The sequence below is a fragment of the Salmo salar genome, chromosome 19 (assembly GCF_965601325.2).
Source record: "Salmo salar chromosome 19, fSalSal1, whole genome shotgun sequence".
Taxonomy (NCBI): domain Eukaryota; kingdom Metazoa; phylum Chordata; class Actinopteri; order Salmoniformes; family Salmonidae; genus Salmo; species Salmo salar.
The window spans coordinates 86,591,718-86,606,062 of record NC_138309.1 but is presented as its reverse complement, the minus strand read 5'-3'; positions in this window follow the sequence as shown (position 1 = coordinate 86,606,062).

Below are 14,345 nucleotides of genomic sequence, written 5' to 3'. Positions count from 1 at the left end.
CTCTGTGTCCATCCAAAATGGAACCCTATTCCCATTTACAGCGCACTACTTTTGACCAAGTTCCGTTAGGGACTCTGGGCAAATGTAGTGCACTATAAAAGGAGTAGAGTGCCATTTGGGAAACAGCCTCTCTCTGTCTGACACTGTACTGAAATATGAAAATAAGCTTAATTAATAGAATCAAAAGTTATTTTGTCACAAACGCCGAATACAACTGGTGTGGACCTTTTATTTGTATTATTATTACTGAACCTTTATTTAACCAGGAAGTGCTCATTGAGATTTAAAATCTCTTTTTCAAGAGCGTCCTGGCCAAGATAGGCAGCGCCAAGTCATTACAAAAAATTACAGACAAACAACATGAAAAACTACAAGTAATCTAGTAAAAAACCATAGAATTCACAAGAGTATAACAAAATCATAAAACAGCAAATTAAAAACAGTGACAGGTCAGGGAATCAGTCTCAAAATCATTCATCAGTGATTTAAAAATAACAAATCGGGACCAAGTTCTTCCAGTTTAAAAGTATTTTGTAAGGCGTTTCCAAGACGATGGCGCAGAGTACATAAAAACCTTTCCATGAAATGCTTACGAGCCCTTCCCAACGATGTAGAGTTTAAAATGATAATAACAATTAAATAGTAACAAATTAAAATACATAAGAATGGAGATACTATATACAGGGAGTTCCAGATCAATGGTCAGAGGTAAAGAGCCTTCAGAAAGTATTCATACCCCTTTTGGAATTTTTACACATTTTGATGTGTTACAGCCTGAATTTAAAATGGATTAGACTGCACTTTTTTTGTTTTTGTCACTGGCCTGCACACAATATCACATAATGTCAAAGTGGAATTATGCTATCAATATTTTTACAAAAAAAAAAAAAAAAAAAAACTATGAAAAGCTGAAATGTTTTGAGTCAATAAGTATTCAACCCATTTGTTACGGCCTAAATTAGTTCAGGAGTAAAAATGTGCTCATTAACAAGTTACATAATAAGTTGCATGAACTCTTTGTGCACAATAATAGTTTTTAACACGATTTTTTGAATGACTACCTCATCTCTGTACCCCACACATATAATTACCTGTACGGTCCCTTCAACAATGAATTTCAAACACAGATTCAACCACAAAGACCAGGGAGGTTTACCAATGCCTCGCATAGTAAAAATGTCAAAACATTGAATATCTCTTTAAGCATGGTGGTTATTCATTCCACTTTGGATGGTGTATCAATGCAACCAGTCACTATAAAGATACAGGTGTCCATCCTAAGTCAGTTGCCGGAGAGGAAAGAAACCGCTCAGGGATTTCACCATGATGCAAATGGTGACTTTAAAATAGTTACATTAAAACAGTTACAGAGTTGAATGGCTGTGATAGGAGAACACTGAGGATGGATCAACAACATTGTAGTGACTCCACAATACTAACCTAATTGACAGAGTGTCTCGGCTGTGATAAGGAGCGGACCAAAGTGCAGCGTTTTCATAGTTCCACATCTTTATTTAATAGTGAAACGTGATGCAATACATAAATACTTAAACTAACCAAAAAACAACAAACCGTGACGCAGAGAGGGAAAAAACACACTACTCAAAATATAATCACCCACAAACAACATGCAGAAACACCCCTACTAAATATGACCTCCAATTAGAGGCAACGAGGACCAGCTGCCTCCAATTGAAGGTCAACCCAATAAACCCCAACCTAGAAATAGACAAACTAGAACTACAACATAGAAAGAGAAAATATAGAACAGACACAAAAACACCCCCTGTCACGCCCTGACCACTCTACCATAGAAAATAACAACTTATATTGGTCCGGACGTGGCACAGAGTGAAAAGAAGGAAGCCTGTACAGAATACAAATATTCCAAAACATGCATCCTGTTTGCAACGAGGCACTAAAGTAATATTGCAAAAAATGTGGCAAAGCAATTCACTTTTTGTCCTGAATACAAAGTGTTATGTTTGGGGCCAATTCAATACAACACATTATTGAGTACCGCTCTCCATATTTTCAAGCAGAGTGGTGGCTGCATCTTGTTATATGTATGCTTGTAAGCATTAAGGACTGGAGAGTTTTTATGATAGAAGATAATCGGAATGGAGCTAAGCACAGGCCAAATACTAGAGGGAAACCTGGTTCAGTCTGCTTTCCACCAGACACTGGGAGATGAATTCACCTTTCAGCAGGACAATAACCTAAAACACAAGACCAAATCTACACTGGAGATGCTTACCAAGAAGATAGTGAATGTTCCTGAGTGGCAAAAGGTGCTTATACACAGAATTGACCCAGGGGTGTGAATACTTATGTAAATGAGATATTTCTTTTTCTATAAACATGTTTTCACTTTGTCATTATGTGGTAAATTCTATTGAATCCATGTTGAATTCAGACTGTAACACAACAAAATGTGGATTAACTAATGGGGTATGAATACTTTCTGCAGGCACTGTACACTCTTAGTAAAAAGGTTTCCAAAAGGGTTCTTCCATGTAGATCACTTTTTGGTTCCAGGTAGAATTATTTTGGGTTCCAGGTAGAACCATCTGTGGAAAGGGTTCTATATACTACCAAAAGGGTTCTACCTGGAACCTAAATGGTTCTACTGGAACCAAAAGGGTTCTACCTGGAACCTAAATGGTTCTACTGGAACCAAAAGGGTTCTACCTGGAACCAAAAGGGTTCTACCTGGAACCTAAATGGTTCTACTGGAACCAAAAGGGTTCTACCTGGAACCTAAATGGTTCTACTGGAACCAAAAGGGTTCTACCTGGAACCTAAATGGTTATACTTGGAACCAAAAGGGTTCTACCTGGAACCTAAATGGTTATACTTGGAACCAAAAGGGTTCTACCTGGAACCTAAATGGTTCTACTGGAACCAAAAGGGTTCTACCTGGAACCTAAATGGTTCTACTTGGAACCAAAAGGGTTCTACCTGGAACCTAAATGGTTATACTTGGAACCAAAAGGGTTCTACCTGGAACCTAAATGTTATACTTGGAACCAAAAGGGTTCTACCTGGAACCTAAATGGTTATACTTGGAACCAAAAGGGTTCTACCTGGAACCTAAATGGTTATACTTGGAACCAAAAGGGTTCTACCTGGAACCTAAATGGTTATACTTGGAACCAAAAGGGTTCTACCTGGAACCAAAATGGTTCTACTTGGAACCAAAAGGGTTCTACCTGGAACCAAAATGGTTCTACTGGAACCAAAAGGGTTGTACCTGGAACCAAAAGGGTTCTACCTGTCTACCTGTAACCAAAAGGGTTCTACATGGAACCAAAAGGGTTCTACTGGAACCAAAAGGGTTCTACCTGGAACCAAAAGGGTTCTACCTGGAACCAAAACGGGTTCTTCAAAAGGTTATCCTATGGGGACAGCCGAAGAACACTTTTAGGTTCTAGGTAGCAGCTTTCATTTTTTTCTATGGTAAGAGTACTTCCTGAATTGAAAGGACATTTACACCAACCACCATTCCTTAGTGTAACCTGTACTGTTATTTCAACTCAGAGCAAGGCAGGAGTAAAAACAGCCACTATTGCTATGTATTTATTTCAACAGCTCACAGTTGCCATGTGGTCATAGCTGGATGGACAGCTCAGCCACTGAGACAGGTTAAGGCCAATATCGATCCCCATTTAGAAAAGTCTCATTGTCTCTCAACGAGAGATGGATGGAGCTGCCAGGGGGAAAATGTTGTCAGAGACCCAAATGGCAACCTACTCCTTACATAGTGCTCTAGTTTGGACCAGGGCCCATAGGGAAGTAGACCATTGATGTACGCATTATGGCTTCGCTGGAGAACATGTAGACTTCCCCCAGGCTGTCCATAAAACCTTACTGTATATATCTAGAATATAGAACATGCAGACTCCCCCCAGGCTGTTCATATAGTCTTACTGTATATATCTAGAATATAGAACATGTAGTCTCCCCCCAGGCTGTCCATACAGCCTTACTGTATATATCTAGAATATAGAACATGTAGACTCCCCCCAGGCTGTCCATACAGTCTTACTGTATATATCTAGAATATAGAACATGTAGTCTCCCCCCAGGCTGTCCATACAGTCTTATTGTATATATCTAGAATATAGAACATGTAGACTCCCCCAGGCTGTCCATACAGTCTTACTGTATATATCTAGAATATAGAACATGTAGTCTCCCCCCAGGATGTCCATACAGTCTTACTGTATATATCTAGAATATAGAACATGTAGACTCCCCCAGGCTGTCCATACAGCCTTACTGTATATATCTAGAATATAGAACATGTAGTCTCCTCCCAGGATGTTCATACAGCCTTACTGTATATATCAAGATCATGTGCATTTGGAAAGTATTCAGACCCTTTGACTTTTTCAACATTTTGTTACATTGTAGCCTTATTCCAAAATGTATTGAATAGTTTTTTTTCCCCCTCATCAATCTACAGACAATACCCCATAATGACATCACAATACCCCATAATGACATCACAATACCCCATAATGACATCACAATACCCCATAATGACATAGCAAAAAAAGCATTTTGTCTTGGCTGTGTGCTTAGGGTGCTTAGGGTCGATTTCCTGTTGGAAGGTGAATCTTTGCCACAGTCTGAGGTCCTGAGCACTCTGGAACAGGTTTTCATCAAGGATCTCTCTGTACTTTGCTCCTTTCAACTTTTCCCCGACCCTTTTTAGTTTCCCAGTCCCTGCTGCTGAAAAACATCCCCACAGCATGATGCTGCCACCACCATGCATCACCGTAGGGATGGTGCCAGGTTTCCTCCAGATGTGACGCTTGGCATTCAGGCCAAAGAGTTCCATCTTGGTTTCATCAGACCAGAGAATCTTGTTTCTCATGGTCTGAGAGTCCTTTAGGTGCCTTTTGGCAAACTCCAAGTGGGCTGTCATTTGCCTTTCACTGAGGAGTTGCTTCCGTCTGGCCACTCTTCCATAAATACCTGATTGGTGGACTGCTGTAGAGATGATTGTCCTTCTGGAAGGTTCTCCAATCTTCACAGAGGAACTCTATAGCTCTGTCAGAGTGACCATCGAGTTCTTGGTCACCTCCCTGACCAAGGCCCTTCTCCCCCGATTGATCAGTTTGGCCGGGCGGCCAGCTCTAGGAAGAGTCTTGGTGGTTCCAAATTTCTTCCATTAAAGAATGATGGAGGCTACTGTGTTCTTGGGGACTTTCAATGCTGCTGCAGACATTTTTTGGTACCTTTCCCCAGATCTGTACCTCGACACAATCCTGTCTCAGAGCTCTACGGACAATTCCTTCAACCTCATGGCTTGGTCTTTGCTCTGACATGCTCTGTCAACTGTGGGACCTTATATAGACAGATGTGTGCCTTTCGAAATCATGTCCAATCAATTACATTTACCAAGGAGGACTCAAATCAAGTTGTAGAAACATCTCAAGGATGATCAATAAAAACAGGATGCACCTGAGCTCAATTTCGAGTCTCATAGCAAAGGGAATAATTATGTAAATAAGGTATTTCTGTTTTTTATTTGTAATAAATTTGCCCAAATTGCTTTGTTATTATGGGGTGTTTTGTGTATCTTGATGAGGGGGAAAATCTATTTAATACATTTTAGAATAAGGCTGTAACGTAACAAAATGTGGAAAAGTCAAGTGGTCTGAATACTTTCTGAATGCACAGTATATACATATTGGGGTTATAATCACAGAAAGGTTCATGTGGGTGTGAAATGTAATGTGGGTTTGTCATGTAATGTGGGTGTGTCATGTAATGTGGGTTTGTCATGTAATGTGGGTTTGTCATGTAATGTGGGTTTGTCATGTAATGTGGGTTTGTCATGTAACGTGGGTTTGTCATGTAATGTGGGATTGTCATGTAATGTGGGTGTGTCATGTAATGTGGGATTGTCCTGTAATGTGGGTCTGTCATGTAATGTGGGTTTGTCATGTAATGTGGGTGTGTCATGTAATTTGGGATTGTCATGTAATTTGGGATTGTCATGTAATTTGGGATTGTCATGTAATGTGGGTGTGTCATGTAATGTGGGTGTGTCATGTAATTTGGGATTGTCATGTAATTTGGGATTGTCATGTAATGTGGGTGTGTCATGTAATGTGGGATTATCATGTAATGTGGGTGTGTCATGTAATGTGGGATTGTCATGTAATGTGGGTTTGTCATGTAATGTGGGTGTGTCATGTAATGTGGGTGTGTCATGTAATGTGGAATACTTGTTTAAGGTGCTTTTTTATTTTACTGTGATAAAACACACAATAGTCTTGGATAAAAACAGTAGCCTTCATGAGTAGCTGTCTAGAGATGGAGTTTTCCAGACCAAGGTCATCTCCTGTAAGCACCGAACAGAAAATGAAAAAGGACTGTTTTTATAACACGTCAGGAGGAAACACTTTGAGACAAAAGCGGAACCACCAGGGTCGTATGCATTAGTGCACACCGTAGCAAACTGTCACACAGCGTTATGTAACGGAAAGTGTTTTTTCAACGAAAACAAGAGTTTCTTCTGGACAAATTCAGCGAGGTTCTCTTCCGATTCGGCACATTTGCTTCCATTTGGTTCCTCGTGAATACATCACTGTCCAATGATAAAATTACATTTCCATTTGGTTCCTTGTGAATACATCCCTGTTCAATGATAAACTAACCTTTCCGTTTGTCTCTTTCTGTTTTCTACTGATAATATGAACTATGCCAGACGTCAAGGAGGATGTCCTGCAAGAGTTAATAAAAGACGGAGATACTAAATTAACTAGATAATGCTCATTTCCTTACGTAACAGCCAGCCTCCCTCCCCAGTCTTCACCAATGTCAGACAGTTACTTGGTCATTGGACTAAGACCTCTCTCCTCCTCACATCACCTCACCTCCCACCTTCCCCCTCTCTCACCCCTCTCTCCTCCTCACATCACCTCACCTCCCCCGTCCCCCTCTCTCCTCCTCACCTCCTCCCTCTCTCCCCCTTTCCACCACTTCCCTCACCTCCCCCTCTCTCACCCCTCTCTCCTCCTCACCTCCCCTCGCCTCCCCCGTCCCCCTCTCTCCTCCTCACCTCCTCCCTCTCTCCCCCTTTCCACCACTTCCCTCACCTCCCCCCCTCTCCCCCTCACCTCCCCCTCTCTCTCCTCTCCCCCTCACCTCCCCCCTCTCCCCCTCACCTCTCCTCACCCTCCTCACTCCAGCACAATTCCAGGGACACATGGGACACACAGTCAGACACAGCAAGCTGCCCCCCAGCTGAGGAAAACATAATTGCTTTCCTCAACAGAGGAACTCCATGGACCAAGATAACCTCAGTCTTAAAAGGGAAAGGCACAACGGTCCCTTCCATTAAACTTCTATAGTGAGACTAACAGTCCCTTCCATTAACCTTCTATAGTGAGACTAACAGTCCCTTCCATTAAACTTCTATAGTGAGACTAACAGTCCCTTCCATTAACCTTCTATAGTGAGACTAACAGTCCCTTCCATTAACCTTCTATAGTGAGACTAACAGTCCCTTCCATTCTCCTTCTATAGTGAGACTAACAGTCCCTTCCATTAACCTTCTATAGTGAGACTAACAGTCCCTTCCATTCTCCTTCTATAGTGAGACTAACAGTCCCTTCCATTAACCTTCTATAGTGAGACTAACAGTCCCTTCCATTAACCTTCTATAGTGAGACTAACAGTCCCTTCCATTAACCTTCTATAGTGAGACTAACAGTCCCTTCCATTAACCTTCTATAGTGAGACTAACAGTCCCTTCCATTCTCCTTCTATAGTGAGACTAACAGTCCCTTCCATTCTCCTTCTATAGTGAGACTAACAGTCCCTTCCATTAACCTTCTATAGTGAGACTAACAGTCCCTTCCATTCTCCTTCTATAGTGAGACTAACAGTCCCTTCCATTAACCTTCTATAGTGAGACTAACAGTCCCTTCCATTCTCCTTCTATAGTGAGACTAACAGTCCCTTCCATTAACCTTCTATAGTGAGACTAACAGTCCCTTCCATTAACCTTCTATAGTGAGACTAACAGTCCCTTCCATTAAACTTCTATAGTGAGACTAACAGTCCCTTCCATTCTCCTTCTATAGTGAGACTAACAGTCCCTTCCATTAACCTTCTATAGTGAGACTAACAGTCCCTTCCATTAACCTTCTATAGTGAGACTAACAGTCCCTTCCATTAACCTTCTATAGTGAGACTAACAGTCCCTTCCATTAACCTTCTATAGTGAGACTAACAGTCCCTTCCATTCTCCTTCTATAGTGAGACTAACAGTCCCTTCCATTAACCTTCTATAGTGAGACTAACAGTCCCTTCCATTAACCTTCTATAGTGAGACTAACAGTCCCTTCCATTAACCTTCTATAGTGAGACTAACAGTCCCTTCCATTAACCTTCTATAGTGAGACTAACAGTCCCTTCCATTCTCCTTCTATAGTGAGACTAACAGTCCCTTCCATTCTCCTTCTATAGTGAGACTAACAGTCCCTTCCATTAACCTTCTATAGTGAGACTAACAGTCCCTTCCATTCTCCTTCTATAGTGAGACTAACAGTCCCTTCCATTAACCTTCTATAGTGAGACTAACAGTCCCTTCCATTAACCTTCTATAGTGAGACTAACAGTCCCTTCCATTAACCTTCTATAGTGAGACTAACAGTCCCTTCCATTCTATTTCTATAGTGAGACTAACAGTCCCTTCCATTAACCTTCTATAGTGAGACTAACAGTCCCTTCCATTCTCCTTCTATAGTGAGACTAACAGTCCCTTCCATTAAACTTCTATAGTGAGACTAACAGTCCCTTCCATTAACCTTCTATAGTGAGACTAACAGTCCCTTCCATTAACCTTCTATAGTGAGACTAACAGTCCCTTCCATTCTCCTTCTATAGTGAGACTAACAGTCCCTTCCATTAACCTTCTATAGTGAGACTAACAGTCCCTTCCATTCTCCTTCTATAGTGAGACTAACAGTCCCTTCCATTAACCTTCTATAGTGAGACTAACAGTCCCTTCCATTAACCTTCTATAGTGAGACTAACAGTCCCTTCCATTAACCTTCTATAGTGAGACTAACAGTCCCTTCCATTAAACTTCTATAGTGAGACTAACAGTCCCTTCCATTAACCTTCTATAGTGAGACTAACAGTCCCTTTCATAACCTTCTATAGTGAGACTAACAGTCCCTTCCATTCTCCTTCTATAGTGAGACTAACAGTCCCTTCCATTAACCTTCTATAGTGAGACTAACAGTCCCTTCCATTAACCTTCTATAGTGAGACTAACAGTCCCTTCCATTCTCCTTCTATAGTGAGACTAACAGTCCCTTCCATTAACCTTCTATAGTGAGACTAACAGTCCCTTCCATTAACCTTCTATAGTGAGACTAACAGTCCCTTCCATTAACCTTCTATAGTGAGACTAACAGTCCCTTCCATTAACCTTCTATAGTGAGACTAACAGTCCCTTCCATTAACCTTCTATAGTGAGACTAACAGTCCCTTCCATTAACCTTCTATAGTGAGACTAACAGTCCCTTCCATTCTCCTTCTATAGTGAGACTAACAGTCCCTTCCATTCTCCTTCTATAGTGAGACTAACAGTCCCTTCCATTAACCTTCTATAGTGAGACTAACAGTCCCTTCCATTAACCTTCTATAGTGAGACTAACAGTCCCTTCCATTCTCCTTCTATAGTGAGACTAACAGTCCCTTCCATTAACCTTCTATAGTGAGACTAACAGTCCCTTCCATTCTCCTTCTATAGTGAGACTAACAGTCCCTTTCATTAACCTTCTATAGTGAGACTAACAGTCCCTTTCATTAACCTTCTATAGTGAGACTAACAGTCCCTTCCATTAACCTTCTATAGTGAGACTAACAGTCCCTTCCATTCTCCTTCTATAGTGAGACTAACAGTCCCTTTCATTAACCTTCTATAGTGAGACTAACAGTCCCTTCCATTAACCTTCTATAGTGAGACTAACAGTCCCTTCCATTAACCTTCTATAGTGAGACTAACAGTCCCTTCCATTCTCCTTCTATAGTGAGACTAACAGTCCCTTCCATTAACCTTCTATAGTGAGACTAACAGTCCCTTCCATTAACCTTCTATAGTGAGACTAACAGTCCCTTTCATTAACCTTCTATAGTGAGACTAACAGTCCCTTCCATTAACCTTCTATAGTGAGACTAACAGTCCCTTCCATTCTCCTTCTATAGTGAGACTAACAGTCCCTTCCATTAACCTTCTATAGTGAGACTAACAGTCCCTTCCATTAAACTTCTATAGTGAGACTAACAGTCCCTTCCATTCTCCTTCTATAGTGAGACTAACAGTCCCTTCCATTAACCTTCTATAGTGAGACTAACAGTCCCTTCCATTCTCCTTCTATAGTGAGACTAACAGTCCCTTCCATTAACCTTCTATAGTGAGACTAACAGTCCCTTCCATTCTCCTTCTATAGTGAGACTAACAGTCCCTTCCATTAACCTTCTATAGTGAGACTAACAGTCCCTTCCATTAACCTTCTATAGTGAGACTAACAGTCCCTTCCATTCTCCTTCTATAGTGAGACTAACAGTCCCTTCCATTAACCTTCTATAGTGAGACTAACAGTCCCTTCTATTCTCCTTCTATAGTGAGACTAACAGTCCCTTCCATTCTCATTCTATAGTGAGACTAACAGTCCCTTCCATTAACCTTCTATAGTGAGACTAACAGTCCCTTCCATTAACCTTCTATAGTGAGACTAACAGTCCCTTCCATTAACCTTCTATAGTGAGACTAACAGTCCCTTCCATTAAACTTCTATAGTGAGACTAACAGTCCCTTCCATTCTCCTTCTATAGTGAGACTAACAGTCCCTTCCATTAACCTTCTATAGTGAGACTAACAGTCCCTTCTATTCTCCTTCTATAGTGAGACTAACAGTCCCTTCCATTCTCATTCTATAGTGAGACTAACAGTCCCTTCCATTAACCTTCTATAGTGAGACTAACAGTCCCTTCCATTAACCTTCTATAGTGAGACTAACAGTCCCTTCCATTAACCTTCTATAGTGAGACTAACAGTCCCTTCCATTAACCTTCTATAGTGAGACTAACAGTCCCTTCCATTCTCCTTCTATAGTGAGACTAACAGTCCCTTCCATTAACCTTCTATAGTGAGACTAACAGTCCCTTCTATTCTCATTCTATAGTGAGACTAACAGTCCCTTCCATTCTCATTCTATAGTGAGACTAACAGTCCCTTCCATTAACCTTCTATAGTGAGACTAACAGTCCCTTCCATTAACCTTCTATAGTGAGACTAACAGTCCCTTCCATTCTCCTTCTATAGTGAGACTAACAGTCCCTTCCATTAACCTTCTATAGTGAGACTAACAGTCCCTTCCATTAACCTTCTATAGTGAGACTAACAGTCCCTTCCATTAAACTTCTATAGTGAGACTAACAGTCCCTTCCATTCTCCTTCTATAGTGAGACTAACAGTCCCTTCCATTCTCCTTCTATAGTGAGACTAACAGTCCCTTCCATTCTCCTTCTATAGTGAGACTAACAGTCCCTTCCATTCTCCTTCTATAGTGAGACTAACAGTCCCTTCCATTAACCTTCTATAGTGAGACTAACAGTCCCTTCCATTAACCTTCTATAGTGAGACTAACAGTCCCTTCCATTAACCTTCTATAGTGAGACTAACAGTCCCTTCCATTCTCCTTCTATAGTGAGACTAACAGTCCCTTCCATTCTCCTTCTATAGTGAGACTAACAGTCCCTTCCATTAACCTTCTATAGTGAGACTAACAGTCCCTTCCATTCTCCTTCTATAGTGAGACTAACAGTCCCTTCCATTAACCTTCTATAGTGAGACTAACAGTCCCTTCCATTCTCCTTCTATAGTGAGACTAACAGTCCCTTCCATTAACCTTCTATAGTGAGACTAACAGTCCCTTCCATTTCCTTCTATAGTGAGACTAACAGTCCCTTCCATTAACCTTCTATAGTGAGACTAACAGTCCCTTCCATTAACCTTCTATAGTGAGACTAACAGTCCCTTCCATTAACCTTCTATAGTGAGACTAACAGTCCCTTCCATTAACCTTCTATAGTGAGACTAACAGTCCCTTCCATTTGAGACTAACAGTCCCTTCCATTAAACTTCTATAGTGAGACTAACAGTCCCTTCCATTAACCTTCTATAGTGAGACTAACAGTCCCTTCCATTAACCTTCTATAGTGAGACTAACAGTCCCTTCCATTAACCTTCTATAGTGAGACTAACAGTCCCTTCCATTCTCCTTCTATAGTGAGACTAACAGTCCCTTCCATTAACCTTCTATAGTGAGACTAACAGTCCCTTCCATTCTCCTTCTATAGTGAGACTAACAGTCCCTTCCATTAACCTTCTATAGTGAGACTAACAGTCCCTTCCATTAACCTTCTATAGTGAGACTAACAGTCCCTTCCATTAAACTTCTATAGTGAGACTAACAGTCCCTTCCATTCTCCTTCTATAGTGAGACTAACAGTCCCTTCCATTCTCCTTCTATAGTGAGACTAACAGTCCCTTCCATTAACCTTCTATAGTGAGACTAACAGTCCCTTCCATTCTCCTTCTATAGTGAGACTAACAGTCCCTTCCATTAACCTTCTATAGTGAGACTAACAGTCCTTTCCATTCTCCTTCTATAGTGAGACTAACAGTCCCTTCCATTAACCTTCTATAGTGAGACTAACAGTCCCTTCCATTCTCCTTCTATAGTGAGACTAACAGTCCCTTCCATTAACCTTCTATAGTGAGACTAACAGTCCCTTCCATTAACCTTCTATAGTGAGACTAACAGTCCCTTCCATTCTCCTTCTATAGTGAGACTAACAGTCCCTTCCATTCTCCTTCTATAGTGAGACTAACAGTCCCTTCCATTAACCTTCTATAGTGAGACTAACAGCCTTCTATAGTGAGACTAACAGTCCCTTCCATTATCCTTCTATAGTGAGACTAACAGTCCCTTCCATTCTCCTTCTATAGTGAGACTAACAGTCCCTTCCATTAACCTTCTATAGTGAGACTAACAGTCCCTTCCATTAACCTTCTATAGTGAGACTAACAGTCCCTTCCATTCTCCTTCTATAGTGAGACTAACAGTCCCTTCCATTAACCTTCTATAGTGAGACTAACAGTCCCTTCCATTAACCTTCTATAGTGAGACTAACAGTCCCTTCCATTAACCTTCTATAGTGAGACTAACAGTCCCTTCCATTAACCTTCTATAGTGAGACTAACAGTCCCTTCCATTAAACTTCTATAGTGAGACTAACAGTCCCTTCCATTAACCTTCTATAGTGAGACTAACAGTCCCTTCCATTAAACTTCTATAGTGAGACTAACAGTCCCTTCCATTCTCCTTCTATAGTGAGACTAACAGTCCCTTCCATTAACCTTCTATAGTGAGACTAACAGTCCCTTCCATTAACCTTCTATAGTGAGACTAACAGTCCCTTCCATTCTCCTTCTATAGTGAGACTAACAGTCCCTTCCATTCTCCTTCTATAGTGAGACTAACAGTCCCTTCCATTAACCTTCTATAGTGAGACTAACAGTCCCTTCTATTCTCATTCTATAGTGAGACTAACAGTCCCTTCCATTAACCTTCTATAGTGAGACTAACAGTCCCTTCCATTCTCCTTCTATAGTGAGACTAACAGTCCCTTCCATTAACCTTCTATAGTGAGACTAACAGTCCCTTCTATTCTCATTCTATAGTGAGACTAACAGTCCCTTCCATTAACCTTCTATAGTGAGACTAACAGTCCCTTCCATTCTCCTTCTATAGTGAGACTAACAGTCCCTTCCATTCTCCTTCTATAGTGAGACTAACAGTCCCTTCCATTAACCTTCTATAGTGAGACTAACAGTCCCTTCCATTAACCTTCTATAGTGAGACTAACAGTCCCTTCCATTAACCTTCTATAGTGAGACTAACAGTCCCTTCTATTCTCATTCTATAGTGAGACTAACAGTCCCTTCCATTAACCTTCTATAGTGAGACTAACAGTCCCTTTCATTCTCCTTCTATAGTGAGACTAACAGTCCCTTCCATTAAACTTCTATAGTGAGACTAACAGTCCCTTCCATTAACCTTCTATAGTGAGACTAACAGTCCCTTCCATTAAACTTCTATAGTGAGACTAACAGTCCCTTCCATTCTCCTTCTATAGTGAGACTAACAGTCCCTTCCATTAACCTTCTATAGTGAGACTAACAGTCCCTTCCATTAAACTTCTATAGTGAGACTAACAGTCCCTTCCATTCTCCTTCTATAGTG